The sequence below is a fragment of the Sphaerodactylus townsendi genome, linkage group LG17, assembly GCF_021028975.2.
Source record: "Sphaerodactylus townsendi isolate TG3544 linkage group LG17, MPM_Stown_v2.3, whole genome shotgun sequence".
NCBI classification, from domain to species: domain Eukaryota; kingdom Metazoa; phylum Chordata; class Lepidosauria; order Squamata; family Sphaerodactylidae; genus Sphaerodactylus; species Sphaerodactylus townsendi.
In genome coordinates this window covers 5,674,980-5,696,327 of record NC_059441.1, presented here as the reverse complement: position 1 = coordinate 5,696,327, position 21,348 = coordinate 5,674,980, and the positions used below count along the sequence as shown (strand labels likewise).

General features: G+C 48.0%; 1 protein-coding gene across 1 annotated transcript in view; it reads left to right on the top strand.

Annotated features, from left to right (window-relative positions):
* Window positions 1-6,527: 6,527 nt before the first annotated feature.
* The window catches only part of CTDSPL2 (CTD small phosphatase like 2), a 49,812-nt gene continuing 34,991 nt past the window's right edge, over window positions 6,528-21,348 (top strand). Inside the window, exon 1 of the mRNA XM_048482124.1 lies at window positions 6,528-6,893. The gene's annotated coding sequence lies outside the window, so the exon portion shown is untranslated. The remainder of the gene's footprint in view (window positions 6,894-21,348) is intronic.

Here is a 21,348-nt window from a genome sequence, read left to right as displayed (position 1 = left end):
TCCTTTTCTGCAGGGGTCTCAAGCTGCCGAGGAATAGTGTGGAAATGTGCATTAGCCAGCGAGGATCTGTTTTATAAATAGCTGCAACAATGCTCTGGTGACGTGGGTTCAACGGAGTAATCTCGCAGAGCAACTGCTACAGCTCAGGGGCCCTAGGAAAAAAATTGTTTAAATGCATGCACACAGAAAATGTTACAAGACAGTATCTTGGTCAATCTAGATAACTTCAGAGGGTAGCCACTTGGCCTGCAGTAGAACAGCTAGATTCCTTGGTTTTATCGTTAGAGCAAGGTACACTATGTTAGGACAGCAGTTCAGCGTCTTGAATGGCTTCCTTGGATCTCAGGCGAATGCAAACAGACGACTTTCTGTCCTCTTCCTTTGTTAGCATAACCAGTTTTCTTCCACCAGCAGGGCAGCGCTTATCGGAACAATCAGAATGCAAACGGAGAGAGGCAGAGCAGAGTAGCCTCCAGCCACAGCAAGAGGCTGGCTCCACCCTGCCTTTCCTTGAGGGACCTGCTCAACTGAGTGCCTCCCAGCTCGGTTTGATGTCTCTTTCATCCTTAAAGGTGTCGCTATCAGTTGCCCTCTGGCAAGTGGCAGGGCAAAGGAATCAGGGCCAGGCCCTGCAGTTGGGATGGCACCAGGTGAACTGCCTTGAACCTTAATCGAGGGCTTGGGGCTGCCCCAGAGTTCCATACTTGACTGTACTCATTTTTAAAGGATGTAACCCAGAGGTCTGCAACCTGTGGCTCTCCAGATGCTCATCTCCAGATGTTCATCGGGCCATGCTGGCAGGGTCTGATGGGAATTGTAGTCCATGAACATCTGGAGAGCCGCAGGTTGCAGACCCCTGATAACCACATCTTTTTGCTGGATGGATGTCTGTTAGCTACAGGCTGCCGCCTGAGCAATTTGCACTGTATGTAAATGGGGAGAAATTACAGTCCAAATCTTGAAATAAGTCCTTGAAGATTTGCACAGCAATGTTTTTCTGGACTCCAGGCTACTACTTATCTGAAAGGACTCCTGATCATATAAGCAGAATTGGAAGCCTTCACTTTCTGACTGAGACTCAAGGCAGATTATAGGGAACAAAATGATGCAATTGGATTAAAAGGAACCATGCAGTATGCCTCCGATTAAAATGATGCCATCAATTAACTGCTTGACTTTCTAAATGATAAAGAGCATAAAGGCTTTATTTTCCAGGAATGTACTTTTCTCTGCCAAGACCCGATCAAGCTTATGGGAAGTCCAGTGTGGTGTCATTTAGGATTATTACAAAATCATTTTGGATTGTATCATCATAGGGACTAGAGGTATTATCAATGTGCAAAGAATGTGCAAAGACTGTTCTTGTAGCCAAAAGAAATGAAAAGTCTTGATGGATGACTGAGGAAACTCTTAAAATTGCTAAGATAGATGAGAAGCAAAACTAAATGTAACAGAAACAGGATTAAGAGTGTAAATGCAGCGTTCCAATGAATTGTATATATAGAGAAAGAGAATTATAATAACCAGTGTAATAAAATAGAAAACAACAAAAAGGAAGAACAAGAGATTGTTCCACAAGATCCAAGAAATCAAAGAGAAATTTAAAGCATACTGAAAGATCAACATGGAAATAGCATTAACTGAACAGGAAAAAACCACCAAACAAAAAAGTGGGAACAGTATGCAGAAGAACCATACAGGAAAGGTGAAATAATGACTGATTCCTTCCAAGAAGAATGTTTTGAAGAAGAACCTACAGTTTTAAACATTGAAGTGGAAGTTGCACTGACAGCAGTTGGGAGAAACAAATCACCAGGAGCAGATGGAATCTCAATAAAGCTATTCCAAGCCAAGTCCATCAAATTCTTCACAAGAATATGCCAGCAAATATGGAAAACAAAACAATGGCCCACAGACTGGAAATACTCCATTTACATTCCAGTTCTCCCAAAAAAAGGAGCCATCAAAGATTGCAGCAACTATTGAACCACATTAATTTCCCATGCGAGTAAAATGATTCTCAAAATCTTACCACAAAGACTGGTGCCAGATATGGAATGAGAAATACCTGACATTCAAGAAGTACGAGAGACCATTCTGCAAATGTATGATGTTTACTGAAGCATATGACAGAATTTCAGAAGAAAATCATTTTGTCTTTCATAGTTGTCAGCAAAGCTTTTGACTGTGTGGACCAGGATAAGCTATGACCGGTTTGATGTGCAACCTTTATTCTGGATAAGAGGCTACTGTCAGGACAGAAGATAGAGAAACAATGGTTTCCAGTTAGGCCAGGTGTATGTTATCTCCCTCTCTCTTCAGTCAAGAAATTTAGATTTAGATGACGGTGGAGTGAAAATTTGGGGGGAGGAACATGGAACATTCTGAGATATGCTGATGATTTGACATTGTTACCCAAGGTGGAGAGACGGTCTGTCAATATAGTGGGGGATATTAGCTTAGAGCAGACTGCTTATGAACCTTGCAAGAGGCTGGGTAAGGAATCTTTCGTTCCAGCGTATATGAAGATCAGCTCTCGGAAGAAAACCCACAGAGAGGAATATAGTCCAAAGTTGATCATTTTTATTGTAGGGATAAGAGGTTTACAATCACTTGGTTCAATGCAGCAAACGCGCGCACACACAGAGTTCCTAAGATATAGATAGGTTGGAAAATGGATTTGGAATAGAAAGGGGTAAGACGACCTGATCGTGACGTGAAGAAGATTCAGGGTTCAGAGACAAACAGCCAGCATTTGGGCAACACATTGGACGCAGCAACAAAGATGGAAATGTGTCAGTGGCACTGAGCAATTGGTCCTTTGGGGAGTAGGATATTTATAGGGTGATGGACGACCTTCAGGGGATATCAGGGTAACCTCTGGGAGGTGTCCGGATGGCTTGTTTGAGAAACAATAGAGTGCAGTGTAAGGTGGTCAGAAGAAGTTAGCTATAGGAGTATCTAGGTTAAGATAATCAGGGGTTCTTGTGGCTGGAAATGAGTATTTCCATGCATCAGGGCTACTGTATTGTGTTGAGGACACGTTCTTCGATGGCTGTGGAGCTGAAAATGTGCTGATATGGCAAGCAAGCTGAGAGTGTGAGAACAGAAAAATTATGAAAGCTTCTTGTAGGTAGACCTGGCTAATGCCAGAGAATGGGCAATGCCATCTCTGCAATACCAGCATCACCTTTTAGGCTGGCACGTGGGCAGGGAAGAAGAAGAAGAGGAGTTTGGGTTTATATCCCCCCTTTCTCTCCTGCAGGAGACTCAAAGGGGCTGACAATCTCCTTGCCCTTCCCCCCTCACAACAAACACCCTGTGAGGTAGGTGGGGTTGAGAGAGCTCCGAGAAGCTGTGACTAGCCCAAGGTCACCCAGCTGGCGTGTGTAGGAGTGTACAGGCTAATCTGAATTCCCCAGATAAGCCTCCACAGCTCAGGTGGCAGAGCTGGGAATCAAACCCGGTTCCTCTAGATTAGATACATGAGCTCTTAACCTCCTACGCCACTGCTGCTCCACAGGGATACCTGTGAATAAGCACTCCTCCCCCCCCCCCCCGCCCCGCTATGCCAGGGTGGTTTGATAACAACACGACTGGCAGAAAAGAACAAAGACTTGAAATGACTTCTGCTGAAAGTTAAAGGAGAAAGTGCGAAATCAGGACTGCAGCTGAACATCAAGAAGACAAAAGTAATGACCGCTGGAGAATTACTCAGCTTTAGGGAGGTAGACAATGTAGAAATTGAAATTGCTTCAAGGCTTCCTTTTCCTTGGCTCGATTAACTACCAAATGGAAACTGCTACCAAGAAATCGGGAGATGCAGCCATGAAGGAGCTAGAAAAGACTGTTAAGTATAAGTATGTTACTTGCAACCACGATCAAATTATTTCATCTCACAATATTCCCTATTAGTATGTGTGAGTGTGAAAGCTGAACTGTGGAGAAAGTTGACAAAAAAAAGTAGATTCGTTTAAAATATAGTGTTGGAGGAGAGAGTTATGGATACCATGCCCCTCCCCCCGAAGAAAAACAAAGTGGGTTCTACATCAAGTCAATCCTGAACTGTCCCTAGAAGTTACGATGATAATACTGTGGAAAGTTTGAAGGCAGCAGGAAAAGAAGACCCAGCATAAGATTGACTGACTGAATAAAGCAACCCGCAGCGCTCCGTGGGCAAGACTTGAGCTAGGCTTTTGACGATAGGATGTTTTGTAGGACATTGCTTGACAGAGCTGTCACGAGTCGGAAGTGATTTTATGGCACTTAACGCTCATTACAAAATGCTCTCTATCCCACTAGATGGCAACCAAGCGAAGAAGCAGTTGTTGCTTTCCAATAAAAAACGATGCTCAAGATAGTGAACAAATACATTCAGAAGAGAGTCTAATAAGCCATGTTCAAGTAAACCTGCGTAGATTGTAACCTGTGTATTTATTTGGATGCGCACTGGCCCAGTGGACGGGCTCTGCAGTTGAGCGGGGATCTTAAAAGTTCTGAGTCATTCAAAAGATGATTTATTAGGGAAGGTTCTGAAATCAGAGCAGCTTATATTGTAATGCCCTTGCATAGACGTACCCCCGCTACAGAGCAGGGGAAAGTACGGAAGAGGGCAACCAAGATGAAACACTGTTCCCAATGGTGTTGTGGGGTGTCTGGGGTATATGGCCATGTTCCAGTAGTATTTTCTCCTGATCTGCATCTGGCAGGGAGGCTTCACCAGTTTTCCCCAGTTTTCCTCTGAAGATGTCAGCCACAGATGCAGGCGAAACGTCAGGAGACAATGCTACTGGAACACGGCCATACAGCTTGGAAACCCCAGTGATTTTGGCCGTGAAAGCCTTTGACGATACTCAAAGAGTATCAGACTTCTCAGTGTAGAAAGTCGGCTATAGGGTGGGGGGTTGGAAATAGAGATTTTATAAAATTTAGCATGAGGTGGAGAAAGTTGAACTTTTCTTCCTCTCCTATAGTAGTACTTGGTAAATATGGCTAGGACAGGGTCTGTACTGATGTTGTGGCCAGGAGCGTTTTATTAGTTTTTGCCATCAAACCACAGCTCGCTTCTGGTGGCCCAGGCCACGGCCTGCCTCACGCCCCTGGTATTCCTGGGCGGTCTCTCATCCCAGTGCTTGCTGGGGTTGGGGTTGAGCTCAAGGCCACCCAGCAAGTTTCTGTGGCAGAGAGGGGAACTGGGACGCAGGTCCTGGTTGGACCCCACGGCACAAGCATAGAGAGCTTTAAAAGAGGGTCAGACAGACTCATGCAAGAGAGATCCACCTGTGGCTACTAGCCACCGTGAGAAATGGACTCTCCGTGTTCAGAGTCCCAGGGCTAGGTGTTTTGGGGGCGGAAGGTGCCTCCTGTGCTGGTCCTTTGGGACAACTGGACAGCTGTTGCGGGAAACAGGCTGCTGAACTAGGTGGAGAAGGGTGGTCTTATCCAGCGGGGCTCTTGCTATGTTGTTCTATGAGAAAGGTCAGCTGCGGGGTCGGCCCCGTGGTTCATTGAGAAGGGAGGTTCAACATAAAATAGAGATGGTTAACCATAATTTTTTTTTAAAAAAAACCTGGCAATCTATATTCTATCTTAACTTTCTCGGGATGGCCAGCCTATGGCCCTCCAGATGTTCATGGACTACAATTCCCATCAGCCCCTGCCAGCATGTCCAATTGGCCACGCTGGCAGGGGCTGATGGGAATTGTAGTCCATGAACACCTGGAGGGCCATAGTTGGGAGACCCCTGCGAGCCTTCCGCACCTGGAGTGCCGTAGGTTGGCCACCCCTATTAATACTTAAATCTAATGACGTTACCAAACCGGGGTGCCGCCGTCAAAGCGGCTCCGTTCGCGACCCGAGTTCACTCCTGGGGGAGGGGCGGCTTAACCTGAAGCCGCAGGATGTTTTGGGGGGGCGGCGACCGAAGTGGGGGTGTGTGTGTGTGTAAAGGGGTGGCCCCCCCGCCACCCTCTGAGCCAGGGGTCTTCAAACTATGGTGTTCATAGACTACAATTCCCATGAGCCACAGACTCCAACCCACTTGGCCACGCTGGCAGGGGCTGATGGGAATTGTAGTCCATGAACACCTGGAGGGCCATAGTTGGGAGACCCCCGCGAGCCTCCCGCTCTTCTTTCTTTGCAGCTGGACGGCCCCAAGCGCAGCCAAGCGCCCCAGGCACAGGAATGAGCGAGGGATGGCAGCCAGGGCGGGCCGGGCCGAGGGGCGCAGAGGTGGACCTGCGCTCTTAGGGTTGTCCGGCGAGGAGTTCTGGAGGGCCGGGAGGCCGGCGCAGCCTCGGGGGGGCTTCTGGGGTCCGTCTGGCGGCGCGGCCTACCTCGCGGGGCCGGCGGCCGAGCTCCGGCTCCTGCCCCCCCCCCCCCTTCCCGGGCGCGCGCGCTGCCCGCCCGCTCTCTGGCTCGCTCAGCTCTCCTGCCTGGCTGGCTGGCTGGCGGGGCCGAGGCGGCGCGTGCGCAGTGCGGCGGGCAGGCCCCTCCCGCCGCCGCCGTCGTCATCCGGGTCCTCGGTGCGGTGCAGCAGGTCGGTAGGCGGGAAATGGCGGCTGGCCGCTGCCGGGGCTGCTGAGCGGCGACGGGGCCCCCGGCGGCGGCGGCGGCGGCGGCGCTGCTGCTGCTGGGCGCGCGACCGAGCGAGGGAGCGAGCGCGGCGCCCTGCGGGGCCCGGACCGCCCTGCCCTGCGCCGCCGCCCCCCCCGCCAACAACGCCGCTCACGGAGGGACCCCCGGCAGACGCGGCCTCGCTGGCGGAGCGGCCGACGGGCGGGCGCGGAGGAGGAGGAGGAGGAGGAGAGGCGGCTCCCGGGCGGCGCCTCCGCCCCCCGCCCCGCGCCCCTCCCGCCCCTGCCGCCGCCGCCGCCGCCGCCGCCTCCTCACAGGTAAGACGGGCGGGCGACGACGACAGGGCCGCGCGCGGGGGGCGGGAGGGGGGCGCGCAACAGGCGCTCCTCGTCAGGATGGCGCTGCGCCCTTTGTGATGCGCCGCGGCCGGAGCCCCCACGCCTGCGCGCCCCCGGGCCTGCCTACCCCGCAGGGAGGGAGGGAGGGGGCAGCGACGCGCCCCCCTCTCCCCCCCTCTCCTCTCCCCCCCTCCGGGCTGCGCCGCCTCCCCCCGCCGCTCTCGGACGAGCCTCCCTCGCAGGGCTGTTGGGCGGGCGCGCGGGGTCCGGGGGGAGTCGGTCCGTGCCGGCGCGCCTTCCCAACGGGCTTTCCCGTGCCGGCGGCGGCGGCGGCGGCAGATTCTGCATCCGGTAGGAGGAGGGGAGAGGGGGAGGATGCTCCACTGCCCGGGGGGGGGGTCGCTTTGCCCAGTCGGGGGGGGGGTCCTTTCCTGTCATCCAGTCCCGCAGGCGAGAGGTCCAGCTGTGCAGCAGCCAGCGTGCAGATGTGTGGGCGCACCTGGCCCACGCAGGTAGCCAGGCAGGAAGGCGCTGTATCGAGGGTCAGGTAACTCAGGTCCGCCAGCCGCGGGATGTCCGCCTCCCCGGGCCCGTCCAGCCTCCCCTGGGCCGGTTCCCATCACTTGGCCCTCTCGGTCCCTCCAGTCCAGGCGGCTGAGCCGGGCGAGGAAAGAGTCCCGAGAGGAGGGAAGGCGCTTCGGAGCTCCAGGTGGGGCTGCGTGGCTGGCTCAGAGAGGGAAGGAGGGTCAAGGCCCCATCGCCAAAGAAGACCTCTGGCAGGCAGGTCCCTTTCCTACCTTTCTCAGGGGCAGCCCTGGTAGTAAAACATTGTGGGCGGTTCAACTCCGTAAACTGCAAAGGTGTCAAACTCACAGCCCTCCAGATGTTATGGACGACAGTTCCCATCATCCCCTGCCAGCATAATGCTATGGGGACTGTCGTCCATAACATCTGGAGGGCCTCCAGTTTGACACCTGTGCTGTAAAGTGATCTGGCCTCTTGTCGCTGGAAGATGGATAGAAGCTCCCCAAGTATAGAGGTGCATTTCACATTACTCCTGTGCTCTCTCGGAGTTGTTCTCTCTTATTTATGCCGCCCCCCCATCATTGCTTTTGACTGTGAATGTCCCTTTCTTTTTTGTTTGTTTACACAAATACACAGATTAGAACAGTGGTTCTCAACCTTCCTGATGCCGCAACCCTTTAATACAGTCTCATGTTGTGGTGACCCCCAGTTTTCGTTGCTACTTCATAACTGTAATTTTCCAATAGTTTCAGCCGACCCCTGTGAAAGGGTTGTTCGACCCCCAAAGGGGTCGCGACCCACAGGTTGAGAACCACTGGATTAGAAAGATGAATCAAAAGCAAAAGTTCATATTAAAACCACAGAACTAAGAGACAGGCTTCTTCTCAGGATGAGCTTGGCATTTAGCTTAATACGTTGGGCATTCCAGTATCTTATGAACTACAGCAGTCTTTGCAGCTGAACCTTTTGTTGCCCTTCTTTAACTCCAATATCAGAAATGATGTTACTCACGGACATAATTTAATTTGCAGTCACTCATAAATTTGATAGCTTTTCCGCTATCTGGCATTCACTGTTCTGGCAGCCACAATCACAGAAAATATATGGATTTGTTGTTTGTCTCAAACTGCTCTTTTAAAATATATGTATAAATAAGTTTTAAGGACCAAAACAAGAGTAGAGCTCAGATTTTTGGCATTCATTGTTTATTTGAAAAACTTATATGCTGCCTCTGCAGACACCTTCAGGCAGCTCACGAAAACAAAACAAAAACAGTAAATAAAAAAAAATACATATTCAGATCATCAGTATTAAATCAAGCTGCTTTGCTTTAGTACAAACTATTGTCGAAGGCTTTCATGGCCGGACTCAACTGGTGGTTGTGAGCTTTCTGGGCTGTGTGGCCGTGGTCTGGTGGATCTTGTTCCTAATGTTTCACCTGCATCAGTGGCTGGCATCTTCAGAGGTGTATCTCAGAGAGAGAAGCTACGCACACTTCTCTCTGTGATACACCTCTGAAGATGCCAGCCACTGATGCAGGCGAAACGTTAGGAACAAGATCCACCAGACCACGGCCACACAGCCTGGAAAACCCACCAGAACCAGTTAGCACAAACTGTCAGCATTTTCAAAATAACTATATTACAATGATCACATTTTCAGTACTTACTTCTGTTGGTGTAGTGCTTAGATCCTAGAGTTGGAAGAGACCACAAGGCCATCCAGTCCCATAGTTTGCAGGAAACCTAGTACTATTTATTTATTTAAAAATTTCATATCCAAGATTGTGAACATCAATGTAAGTGTATATGTAAAATATTTAACAATGCAGTGAAAATATATAGACTTACAAACACAACCAGGGAGGAGGGCCAATAAAATTTTGCTTGAAGCATGCTGAATGAAACAGAAAAGTCATCACCCATTGGTGGGAAATAAATTGATCTCCCAAGGGAGAGAATTCCAAAGTTTTGGTGCCATAGCCAAGTAGGTGCTCTCTTGAGTTGCTGGCCAACATGAAATAGTAAATGAGTGTTTATTTTATTTTCATTTGTATATATCTTTCCCCACCTTTAATCGTGTTTGATAAATCTGTGTCCAGGTGTGTTTTTGGCTTAAAAATTATTTTTGCATCAGGAAATGTTGTTAAGACTGAGCTATTTATCCACTGATTTTGGAAGAGTATCATTTGAAAATTACAGCATATTGATTGTGGACAGAATTAGTTACATTTAAACGAACAATCCTTGCAAATATGGTATGTGACCTCTCTACAGTATAAACAGGGATTATCGTTTGCTATTGTTGCAGATTATCTTACATAAAAATCTTTGTACTTTGTATTTCCAGTGAATAAAACCTAGTATCAAGTATTTCATTCTAAAAGAGAATTTTTTTCGGAGGAGGTTTCTCTTCAGCATTCCCCCAAATTTCCAGTTTTTCCATTGGAAAACTGAAAGAAAAAAGCCTCGTGCAGAAAAGAGGCAATTTCCTTCTTGTTACTTTAGTTTGGGATGTTCCTGTTCCTACAGTTCTAAAATACTAATAAATCAACATGGGGGGGGTGGGGGGGGGTTAAAGAGGTGGTTTCTCCTGTCCAGTCCTATTTATTGTTTTGAAGCCAACCTTCCCTGAGCTGTTCTTACCTTTCAAAGGGAGAAAAAAGCCCGCCTGTGGTTTTTGGGGTTTTTTTTTGCAAGCTAATAGCAGCATGATGAGGTGTTGCTTTTGATTGGAGAAATAACAGTGTTTCTGTGGCCTTCTTCCAAATCAGGCCTCTACGCAGCTTATACTTCTCTTTTGAAACATCTAGGGCATAGGTGTCAAACTCGTGGCCCTCCAGATGTTATGGACTACAGTTCCCATCACTCCCTGCCAGCATGCTGGCATGGGATGATGGGAACTGTAGTCCATGACATCTGGAGGGCCGCGAGTTTGGCACCTATGATCCAGGGGGATCCTGTTGGGAATCTTGATCCATAGAAAGCATCTATTTCTTGCCTATTGTAGGAATAGGCAACGAATAAATCAAGGCTCAAGGATAATTCAGCACTTCCCCGGGGGCTATGTCGGCCTGGTGCCAAGAACTGCTTATTTCGGCAGGCAAGTCCTCCTAAGAACTGCTTATTTCGGCAGGCAAGCCAGGGCAGGCAAAAGGAAGCAAAAACGGAGCTGCGCAAGAAACGCTGGCCGGGAGCAGGTGGCCTCTCGTCTTCAGAGAAGGTTGCCCGGGCCTCTGTTGAGGGCCCCACCAAAAGAGCTCTGTGTGGGTCAGGAGACAGTGCTGCTTCTTCCCAAAACCTGCAGATCTCTGCTTAACATGAACAGTGAGTGGCCAGCAGGGACCCTGGGATGCTTTTGCTCAGCATGTCTCCCCTGGTTAGGCAGTTGCCAGATGGACAGTCTGGGGGCTGTATTAGCTTGAAATGGGGACCCCCTCTGTGGACAGTGACATTTCATATAGCCAGTGCCTTGGGTTTGGGCACCACTTTTACAGTGCGACCGGTATGTGTCTTCCCACACTTCTCCCTCATGTTGCAGTCTGAAAGAGACTTACCATATATACTCGTGTATAAGTCTGCTTTTTCAGCACATTTTTTGTGCTGAAAAAAGCCCCCCTCGACTTATACGCTGTGAGGTGAGCCAAGGTAACAGTTAGATTGGGTGGAGAGCAGGGTGTAGCCCGAAAAAAAGGCTGGGAGCTGAGGGTGTTTTTCTGCACCTGCTCCCTGCTATGTGGACACAAAGGCAGCTCCCAGGTAAGCCTTGGGCTGTTGCTTCGCTGCACTACAGGTGGCCAGGAGCTTCATTCACAGCGAATAGTGAATAGGTGTGAATATTAAATATTAAATTTATATGTTACAGAATTTTTGTTCAGGCCAGGAAGCTCCATGAATGCTAGGGAGCCATACTCATTGGGAAATCCGCACCATTGGAGCCCATGGTGGCAGGAATCCCCCCCCCCCCCAACACACACACACAGGGTGCCCTGGGGTGCAGCTACTGCCAGCACCTTTCTCGGCCCCCACCCAGTGTTTTTGGAAAGCAGGTGGGACTTCTGCAGACCTGCAAAAAAGACTTGCTTTGGGGCAGTGGCTGCCATCACCACGCAGGCATCTTCACTGTGTAATGATAAGCTATCCGTGTTGAAGGAGAACCTGTAGGGACTTTTTAAAAGGGGGATCTTGTTGAGCATCTTCCCTATGAAACTCTGAAGAGATCCTGTCTGTGAGTTATATATTCCACTTCAGAACGTTTAAAGTTATTGTTGATACCCTACTGTTTGTCTTTGAAATAAATGAATATTTTTATTGGTATCTATTTTTATTTTTGAAATTTACCAGTAGCTGCTGCATTTCCCACTCTAGACTTATACATGAGTCAATAAGTTTTCCCAATTTTTTGTGGTAAAATTAGGTGCCTCGACTTATATGCGGGTCGACTTATACACAAGTATATACGGGGTATTTGAAAAAATTGGCAGAACTCTTCTGCTGGGAGAACTCTTCCACCCATTAGGGTTGGGGTTTTTCCCCTTATAGGAGAGGGAATCCCCCTCATCATTTCTGTTTTCGTACATGTTTACATTTCAGGAGCAACATTCAGATGCACACACTAAGAATGGTCATTCGACACTGTTTTCATCTTGTAAGACTCAGGAGAAGTGGCTTCTTTCGTTTGGACCTGAGGTTTATTAATCTATTACGCTGCTGTTGTTGGTAGTTACTATACAGTATACTTAAATGTAGTGTTGACATGTTGCAAAAATCAGTATTTTCATCTGTCTCTGCTGAATGAATCAAGCCATACAAAACCAAGTGTGGCAGGTGGGGTTTACCATGATATTAACCTTGAGGAGTGTAATTTGGGGGTGTTATATAGGGGGAAAGATTGTTTGCTAGAAGATAATGAAGACTGTTTCTCCCAACAACTTTTGAGTGACTTCTTCATCCCTCGGTTTTGTGTTCTCTTTCTTGTGTATATTTTTTTTTTGCCATAACAAGGAGGGATCCACTTTGGGAACTGTTGCATTTCATGGGAGCCCCAGAGCTACTGTGAAATCTGTAGGTATCTTCACTAATTTACATTCTTTAAAATAGAGGGTCATTTCTGTAGCACTCTGGACAAGTGGTGCCCCAGTTGTTTCCTTGAACCACATGAGGCAGTTAAAATATCCTCATTTTAATATGGGGGAAATGAGGCAGGGAGAGGAATCCCTGGGCCATTGGTGTCAAACTTGCAGCTGTCCAGATGTTATGGACTACAGTTCCCACAATCCCCTGTCAGCATGTTGCTGGCAGGGGATGATGGGAACTGTAGTCCATAACATCTGGACGGCTGCGAGTTTGACACCTGGGCTGTCTAGGAAGTTCATGACTGAGATGTCTTGTAACCCAGCTCTCCTTGGCTTAGGCCTGACGATCTGTTCAGTTTCCTGACATTATGTGCTTTATTGGCACAGATGTTGTCGATCTTTTGGTATGTTTTTGTCCCTTGCGGTGAACTTCTTATATGTCGTCTATTTTTTTAATTCTCCGTGAAAATGGTTGGCATGAACTCTGGTTGTTGTGCAAGAGTTGATTCCCATGTGGGGCAGGATTCGTATTGTAGCGCGGTTCTCAGTCTTTCATGTGTAATGTCCCACCAGTCACTTTGTCAAAGGACCTTGGCCTCACCACGGTAGAAGCGAGAATCCCTCTTTTTTTCCATTGAGGACTCTGGTACATTTACAGGCGTGCTGTTATTAGATTTTTGTCATTGATGGTAAATTTTAAGGACATGAACATTTCAAGTAGTATTGTTGGGAGTAAATTTAGTTACTATGGCTTTAAAACACAAACAAAAATAATAATTTTATTAGTGCCTAAAAATTGTAATAATACTGTTGAGTGCAAATGTTACTTCTGTGGTAACTGTAAAACACACAGATTAAAAAAAATTGTAGTAGTATTTATTGGGGTTGAACAAAAGCAAATTCTTAATAACAGTTATGAAAGCCCTGGATTAATTCTGTGCATACCGCTGGTTGAAAACTACTGGTGTAGACAATTACTTGGTCTAAGATTTCACTCACCCTTTCTCCCTGAATGGCCACAGCTTATTGGACTTATTGTGATACATGACAACTGACTTAATTGTTATGTACATTTAAATTTCAAATTAAGATATCATAGACTACAATAGGTGTCAAACTCACGGCCCTCCAGTTGTTATGGACTACAGTTCCCATCATCCCCTGCCAGCATGATGCTGGCAGGGGATAATGGGAACTGTAGTCCATAACATCTGAGGGCCGCGAGTTTGACACCTGTGGATGAATGTCATGGCCCTTTGGCTGTGTGGTTTAAAAATTCCACCCCACCGCTTGTTGATGTTTCTCCTAAATGGTAGAAATGCTTTGCTGCTGCTTCCTTTATTTTTTTCCTTAATCGTTTTTCCTCTTCTGCCCGGGATGAGCAAAAGCCCGCTGTTCTCTGGGCATAGGGCAGGTGTCCTTTAAAAGATGAGCATGGTCACGGGGCCATCCTGGAGTCCTGTAGAAAACTGCACGAGTGACCGGCTTGTGGCACATTTGTGTAGGAACAGAAAAACCTCCGTGTCTTGCTGCCGCGCAGAGTCAGGCCCTGGCTGCTTCAGAAGGGGCAGGGAGCTGACAGGCTGTTGCTAGAATTTGGCATCTGTGTTGTTACAATAGAGAAATCAGGAAATATGTGCAGAAAACCCGTGGAATAGAGGCTGTATTGTGTTGAGCAGTGAAGCCCTCGGTCTGTCTCCCTGTCCTTCCAGACTTGTTCCTCTTCCAAAGGTGTTTCATGCCAATAATTTCTTTGCTGGCAGTGTATCTGATTCAAAGGGGTACGTTGGTTGTAGATCAGCAAATCAAATCCTCTGGAGAGGTGCTCTAATGTGGAACCACGCAGCCTATCATAAAATAATTTATACAGCCTTGAAAACCAGCGGCGTTTGTCTTGGCTTCGGCGACTACTTTTGAAATGCCTCAGGAGTTTCACTTCTGGGTGTTTGCAGAATGCCAGTCACATAATTGTCAGTGACTAAGTGTTAATAGTAGGCAAAGAACATGCGCGCGCACACACGTTGATCAAGTACTGTAAAAATCAGTTCATGCAAATGCACGCAGGAACAACGAAGGAAGAATCCACTGAAATGTTTCCTAGTACTTCTCATTATTTCCCAAGCACTTCATTTATTTAAAAGTAATAAAGTGCCTCAAGTAAGCATTTTAAAAATACCAATAAGGATATTATTTGAGGTCAAGACTTCCCATGAAAAATCTTTACGGGAGCTTTAGCAGTCTGTCTCTATCAAACTAGTTTTGTAACGTGAGTTCCAAACATAAGCTTCTGCGTGTACAGTGCAAAGAATGATCAATTCAGGGAGTTGGTTTATTGCCGTGGTGGCGAACCTTTGGCACTCCAGATGTTATGGACTACAGTTCCCATCAGCCCCTGCCAATATTGTAGTCCATAACATCTGGAGTGCCAAAGGTTCGCCACCACTGGTTTATTGTCTCCAGGAGATCTGGTTCATTCCAGAATTCCAACCGGAGCCTTGCAGATTTTATCCAGTAATGTCAGATAATGTAACTTGTTGGTGCGGCATCTTAAAATCATCAGGGGAACTTCTGGTCAGAGTCACTGTGGGAGAGGATGACTGCTGTAAAACCGTCGTTGTGGACAGTGTGGTTTCATCACATTTTCTCTGCTGTAAAACCATACTAACCACCAATTAGTCTTTTTATCTGACTGATCGTTGTCAGACTAAATTTATTTAAATTTGCACTATTTATTTATTTGCGTTTATATGCCCGCCCTCTTGTGGGCTTAGGGCGGCTTCCAGCATTTAAAATGCAATCAACATAAAACCATTAAAAAACAATAATTAAAATGCAGAGGGTGAATAAATTCAGTTTGTATTCAAATAACCCTGCCAATATCAACGACAGAGGGCAGACGAAGAGGGAGGCCGTTCAGATTGTACAACCTCTATATAAGGATCTGGAGGGGAGAGTGCAATAAATTGATGTGGGCCATTCATCTCCAGTTTTTCGTGAATTGACTAATGTTGGCTATTTGACTGTTTCTGTTGATTACTGCTTGCAGCCTTTCAGGTGCATACGTTCTAAGTCAGGGATCTGTATCCAATTGGCCATTCTGGCAGGGACTGATGGGAATTGTAGTCCATGAACATCGGGAGAGCCGCAGGTTGCAGACCCCTGTTCTAACTGTAGCTCTATAACGGTCAGATCCCTGAATGTCAGGATTAGTGCAGTGAATTCTGTGTGAGCCCCGACTCACAGAAACCTCTGCTGAAGGAAACTTTAAGGGGCCACCGGGCTCCAGTTTTATTGTGCGGTGAGCCTGAGCGGTGCTTGTGTTCCGTTTGAGTCACCTCTGCCGCCGCCCCCATCTTCAGTAGGAGGCTCTTCTGCGGTGCGTCATACCCCTTGGCCGTGGAGCCACGGTGGCGGAGGTACCTGCTGGGTGCAGGCAGGACAAGCCCTTGCCACATGTCCAAAGTAGCACTGGTTGCCCCCTGCTTCGGACTCCTCTCTGTGCTCTGCCTGAATCCGTAATCCAGCGGTGTGTTTTGCAAGTCTGTTATGTAGGGTTTGCTGTATTCATAGAAGCATTGCCTCATGCCTGCAATTTCAGCCTCCAGAAGCCGGTGCCTAATGGACTGAAATACCCAATGAGAGGCAGCAACAGCTGCCAATTATGGCTCCACTTCCGACCTGCCATTGATTGATTGGCTCCCGGAGCTTGCTCTCTGCAAGAGAGGCCAGGGTCGCACATGCATCCCGGCGAGGCAGGGAGGGCTCTTCTCAGAATGCTGTGGGAGGGAGACCAAAAAAGGCACCGGGGAAGATAGCTGTGCTGCTGGGGGGGCAAGTTCATGGATTCCTTCACTTGCCGAAAAAGAGCTGAGGCCTCTGGGAGGAACCATAGCTCACTATGGGGGTGGGGGTGCTGGCTTTGCCTGCCCTCCCCCGCCCCCCAGTTCAGTTGCTGGTAATTTTAAAAATCCCCACTAGCAGTTCTGAAGAAAGACCTAGTGAATTGACATCATTCTTGCATATTGAACATAAGAACATAAGAACAAGCCAGCTGGATCAGACCAGAGTCCATCTAGTCCAGCTCTCTGCTACTCGCAGTGGCCCACCAGGTGCCATTGGGAGCTCACAAGCAGGAGGTGAAAGCAATGGCCTTCTGCGGCTGTTGCTCCCGAGCACCTGGTCTGTTAAGGCATTTGCAATCTCAGATCATAGAGGATCAAGATTGGGAGCCATAAATCGACTTCTCCTCCATAAATCTGTCCAAGCCCCTTTTAAAGCTCTCCAGGTTAGTGGCCATCACCACCTCCTGTGGCAGCATATTCCAAACACCAATCACACGTTGCGTGAAGAAGTGTTTCCTTTTATTAGTCCTAATTCTTCCCCGCAGCATTTTCAATGAATGCCCCCTGGTTCTACTATTGTGAGAAAGAGAGAAAATTTTCTCTCTGTCAACATTTTCTACCCCATGCATAATTTTATAGACTTCAATCCTATCCCCCCTCAGACGTCTCCTCTCCTAACTAAAGAGTCCCAAACGCTGCAGCCTCTCCTCATAAGGAAGGTGCTTCAAACGTTCTTGAACCCTTTGTGGAAAAAGTAGCGTGTAAAGTACCACCAAATCGCCGACGACTTCCAGCACCTCCTGGGAGTTTTCAGTGCCACAGGTGTTCAGAGGTGGTTTGCCTGCCTGCCTTTGCGTTGCAACCTTGGACTTCCTCAGCGGTCTCCCATCTAAATATCAACCAGGGCTGACTCCACCTTGCTTCTGAGATCTGAGAAGATCAGGCTATCCACGTCAGGGCCATTCATAGCTGTGGGGAAACTGTGCAAATACTTCTCTACATGCTTTATAAGGAAGAAAAACGGGTCCAGGTGGCCTTACAGGCCCCGCTTCCTTGGCTTCAGCGTGTCCCTTTCTGACTCTCCAGAGTTTCTCAGGGTTGCACATCTAACGGCCTCCGTTACTATCTGCTGTGCTACCCAGAATATCTGCAAACCAAAAAGCAAGTGGGAAACCGGCAAACCCTGGAATCCGTTTTACATCCTGAATATACTCAGAGTGTCAGGGTCTGCAACCTGCGGCTCTCCAGATGTTCATGGACTACAATTCCCATCAGCCCCTGCCTGCATGACCAATTGGAATTGTTGTCCATGAACATCTGAAGCGCCGGAGTTGGATACCCCTGGTCTAACTAAACAGGGTCAAGCTGAGAGACTGTAGCTTCCTCGTACCCCTTAAGTTAACAACTGACATTTTAAAACAACTTAGGCTAATAGTGTTGATGAAAATAAGCAACTTTGTAAACTGAAAAACAATTGTCGAAGGCTTTCACGGCCGGAATCACTGGGGTGCTGTGTGGTTTCCGGGCTGTATGGCCGTGTTCTAGAAAAACAATTGGCCATGTTGGCAGGGGCTGATGGGAATTGTAGTCCATGAACATCCGGAGAGCCGCAGGTTGCAGACATTACGAGAAACTCGTTAAGCAGAGGCATGATCACAGCTTGGTTAAACTTTGGTTTAGAAGTCTAGCCGAGGGTAAGAAACAAACTCCGCTTTGCCGAGGCACCTGCATTCAGAGGTGATGGGAAATTAAAACCTGATCAAATGGGAAGTGTCTGGCCAGTGCCAAAGGCGGAGGGAGGTGGGGTGTGTACACGAGCGCAGCAGAGAAGCTGTGATTGTCCCTTGTGCTGACAAATCCCTTCTTTCATTGGGGTTTATTGTGCATGTGTGAGAGCATTATGTAATTTCTTACCCCAGACAATTCTTCTTTGTCTTGTGTGTTTCTGCTATAAAACAGAGTTGTCATCCTTTTAGAATTCAAAGTATATATGCCTTCCTGAAGAACTGGAATCTTTTCTGTGAAAGGGAACGGCGCACCTGGCAAATTTCTGTTTGCTGCGTAGCTGTTAATGACACGAACCTTCTGCAGCTGCAGCGAACATCTATACAATATATTTATGTTTATGTTATATTTAAAATGATCCTCTCCCCACCTTTTGGTTTGTAAGTGCCCCCAGGGTAGCAGGCCCAAATGCATATCTAGGAAGCTGCAGACTTGGGGGGAAGGACACCTGCCCTCCTTGGAGAAGGTTTCCCCAAGTCTGATGCTACTGTTGAAAAGCCATCCTGCGTGGCCACCTGGGAGACCGATTTCTGATGGGCACGGAGAAGGGTCTCTGGAGCAGGTGATAGTGGTTCATCTGAGCAGATGGTTCTTGACTGATTCTGTATTTATTTATTTATTTATCATATTTATATACCGCCCTCCCCCAAAGGCTCAGGGCGGTGTCCATCAGTCATAAAACTATTTTAAAACATATCATAATAATACATAAAATACTAAAATTTGCAGATGGCTTCAACCCCTCCCTCCCCCCTTTGTGTACCCACGGGAGGCCAGATGTTCTTTATGGCGAAGTTGAAATCATCCCGGCTGGCCAAATGCCTGGCGGAACAGGTCCGTTTTGCAGGCCCTGCGGAAACACTGTAAGTCCCGCAGGGCCCTGATCTCACCCGGAAGCCTGTTCCACGAGGTAGGGGCCAGAGCCCTTGTAGAGGCCAGCCGGATCGCCTTGGGGCCAGGGATCACCAGTAGGTCCGCCTCCGATGAGCGGAGGGGCCTAGAAGGGCGATATAGGGAGAGACGGTCCCTCAGATAAGCAAGGCCAAGGCCGCGAATGGCTCTAAAGGTCAATACCAAAACTTTAAACATGACCCGGTACTCGATTGGCAGCCAGTGTAGTTGGTATAGGACCGGCGAAGTCTGTAGGCAGACTCCTGCTAGGACTTCAAAGCTCAAAGCCACCACTCAGGATTTGGACCAAAAACCAGCTGGCCACCAGTGCCTCTGCAGGGCTGTCGGAACGTTCTCTCTCCAGCCGGCTGTTCATGTGAATGGGGCTCCCTTCCCAGTCTGGTTCCAACTTCACGCTTTTGGTAGCTTGAGTGTGAGGAAGAAAAGCTTCTTTGTTCTGCCTTTTGTTCTAGGAAGTTCTGGCTTAGATTTTACGCCAGCCTGGAGAGTGTAGGTGGGGATGCCAGCAAACAGCGACCAGGGATCTCTGGCACAGGGGATGAGGTTCATGCCACGAGTTTGAAAGAGGTACTGAGACCTTAAATGTGGTAAAATCAAAGTGCCTTTTTGAGGGGAATAACTAGCATTATCCAGCAGTCGGGATAGTGTAAAGCATATAGCTGTGATATATAGTGCAACGTTGTAATGCCCATTTTAAAGTAGATATTTTCCAGCTGTTTTCATGCACTATCACTTGTATTACTCAAGAAATAGTGGCAAAATGCCAGAGAGGTAAAGTAAAAGAGTAGACCGACCGATAGTGCTCTCTAAGATCCAGCACAGTGTAGGTCCAAACATCCAGGCACCCAAATAATCCAAAGGGGAAATAATCCTAACACAGGGGCCCAGACTCACTTTGGTTCCAGAGTGGGTCAGTGGGCAGGAGCATCTGACAGTATAAGAACATAAGAATGAGCCTGCTGGATCAGACCAGAGTCCATCTAGTCCAACACTCTGCTACTCGCAGTGGCCCATTAGGTGCCTTTCGGAGCTCACCTGCAGGATGTGAAAGCAATGGCCTTCTGCGGCTGTTGTTCCTGAGCACCTAGTCTGCTAAGGCATTTGCAATCTGAGATCAAGGAGGATCATGATTGGCAGCCATAGATCGACTTCTCCATCAATCTGTCCAAGCCCTTTTTAAAGCTATCCAGGTTAGTGGCCATCACCACCTCCTGTGGCAGCATATTCCAAACACCAATCACACGTTGCGTGAAGAAGTGTTTCCTTTTATTAGTCCTAATTCTCCCCCCCCTCCCCCAGCATTTTCATTGTATGCCCCCTGGTTCTAGTATTGTGAGAAAGAGAGCAAAATTTCTCTCTGTCAACATTTTCTACCTCATGCATAATTTTATAGACTTCAATCCTATCCCCCCTCAGACGTCTCCTCTCCAAACTAAAGAGTCCCAAACGCTGCAGCCTCTCCTCATAAGGAAGGTGCTCCAGTCCCTCAATCATCCTTGTTGCCCTTCTCTGCACTTTTTCTATCTCTTCAATATCCTTTTTGAGATGTGGCGACCAGAACTGAACACAGTACTCCAAGTGTGGTCGCACCACTGCCTTATATAAGGGCATGACAGTCTTAAGGGCACGACAGAAGGGTAGGGGTTCATGTTGGACTGGGATGTGGCAGGCTCAGGTTTGAATCCCCACGGTGCTGTGGAAGCCCACAAGGTGGGCCAGCCACATACGATCAGCCTGTCCTACCTCACAGAATTGTTGTGAGAATACAGTGGAGGAGAGGAGAATAATGTTGGCCACTTTGCGTTCCCAGCGGGGAGAAGAGCAGGGTATGAATGAAATCCATCAATCATTGATAAAGCTGAAGGCTGGACACCGATAAAGGATAGGCTGGCGATACGGGGGCTGCCAGGAGGAGGAAAAGAATAGTCAGGGATGGATGGATGGGGACACAGGCAGAAATGTGGTCCAGACAAGGAATAGAGGCATGCAGCGGGTATGTTGAAGGCATTCTGGGTTATGTCAGTGGGCTGGGGTTGGTCATGGGAGACTCTATCTAGTCTTCCAGCTGTATCACTCTGGACCAGGATTTGAGTGTCTGGGAGACCTCATTCTTAATGCCCGAGTCCTCTTGACTGTCAGCTTCAGAAGTCGTGATGAAGAGCCCGCTCAGTCCTGAGAGGAGGCTCCTTGTAAGGATGATTTTATTAGTGTCAAAAAACGGACCGGAAAAATTATACAAGACACACGTATGCTGCTAAAAGTGGCATTCAATGTATTACCCTCTTATATTTCTAAT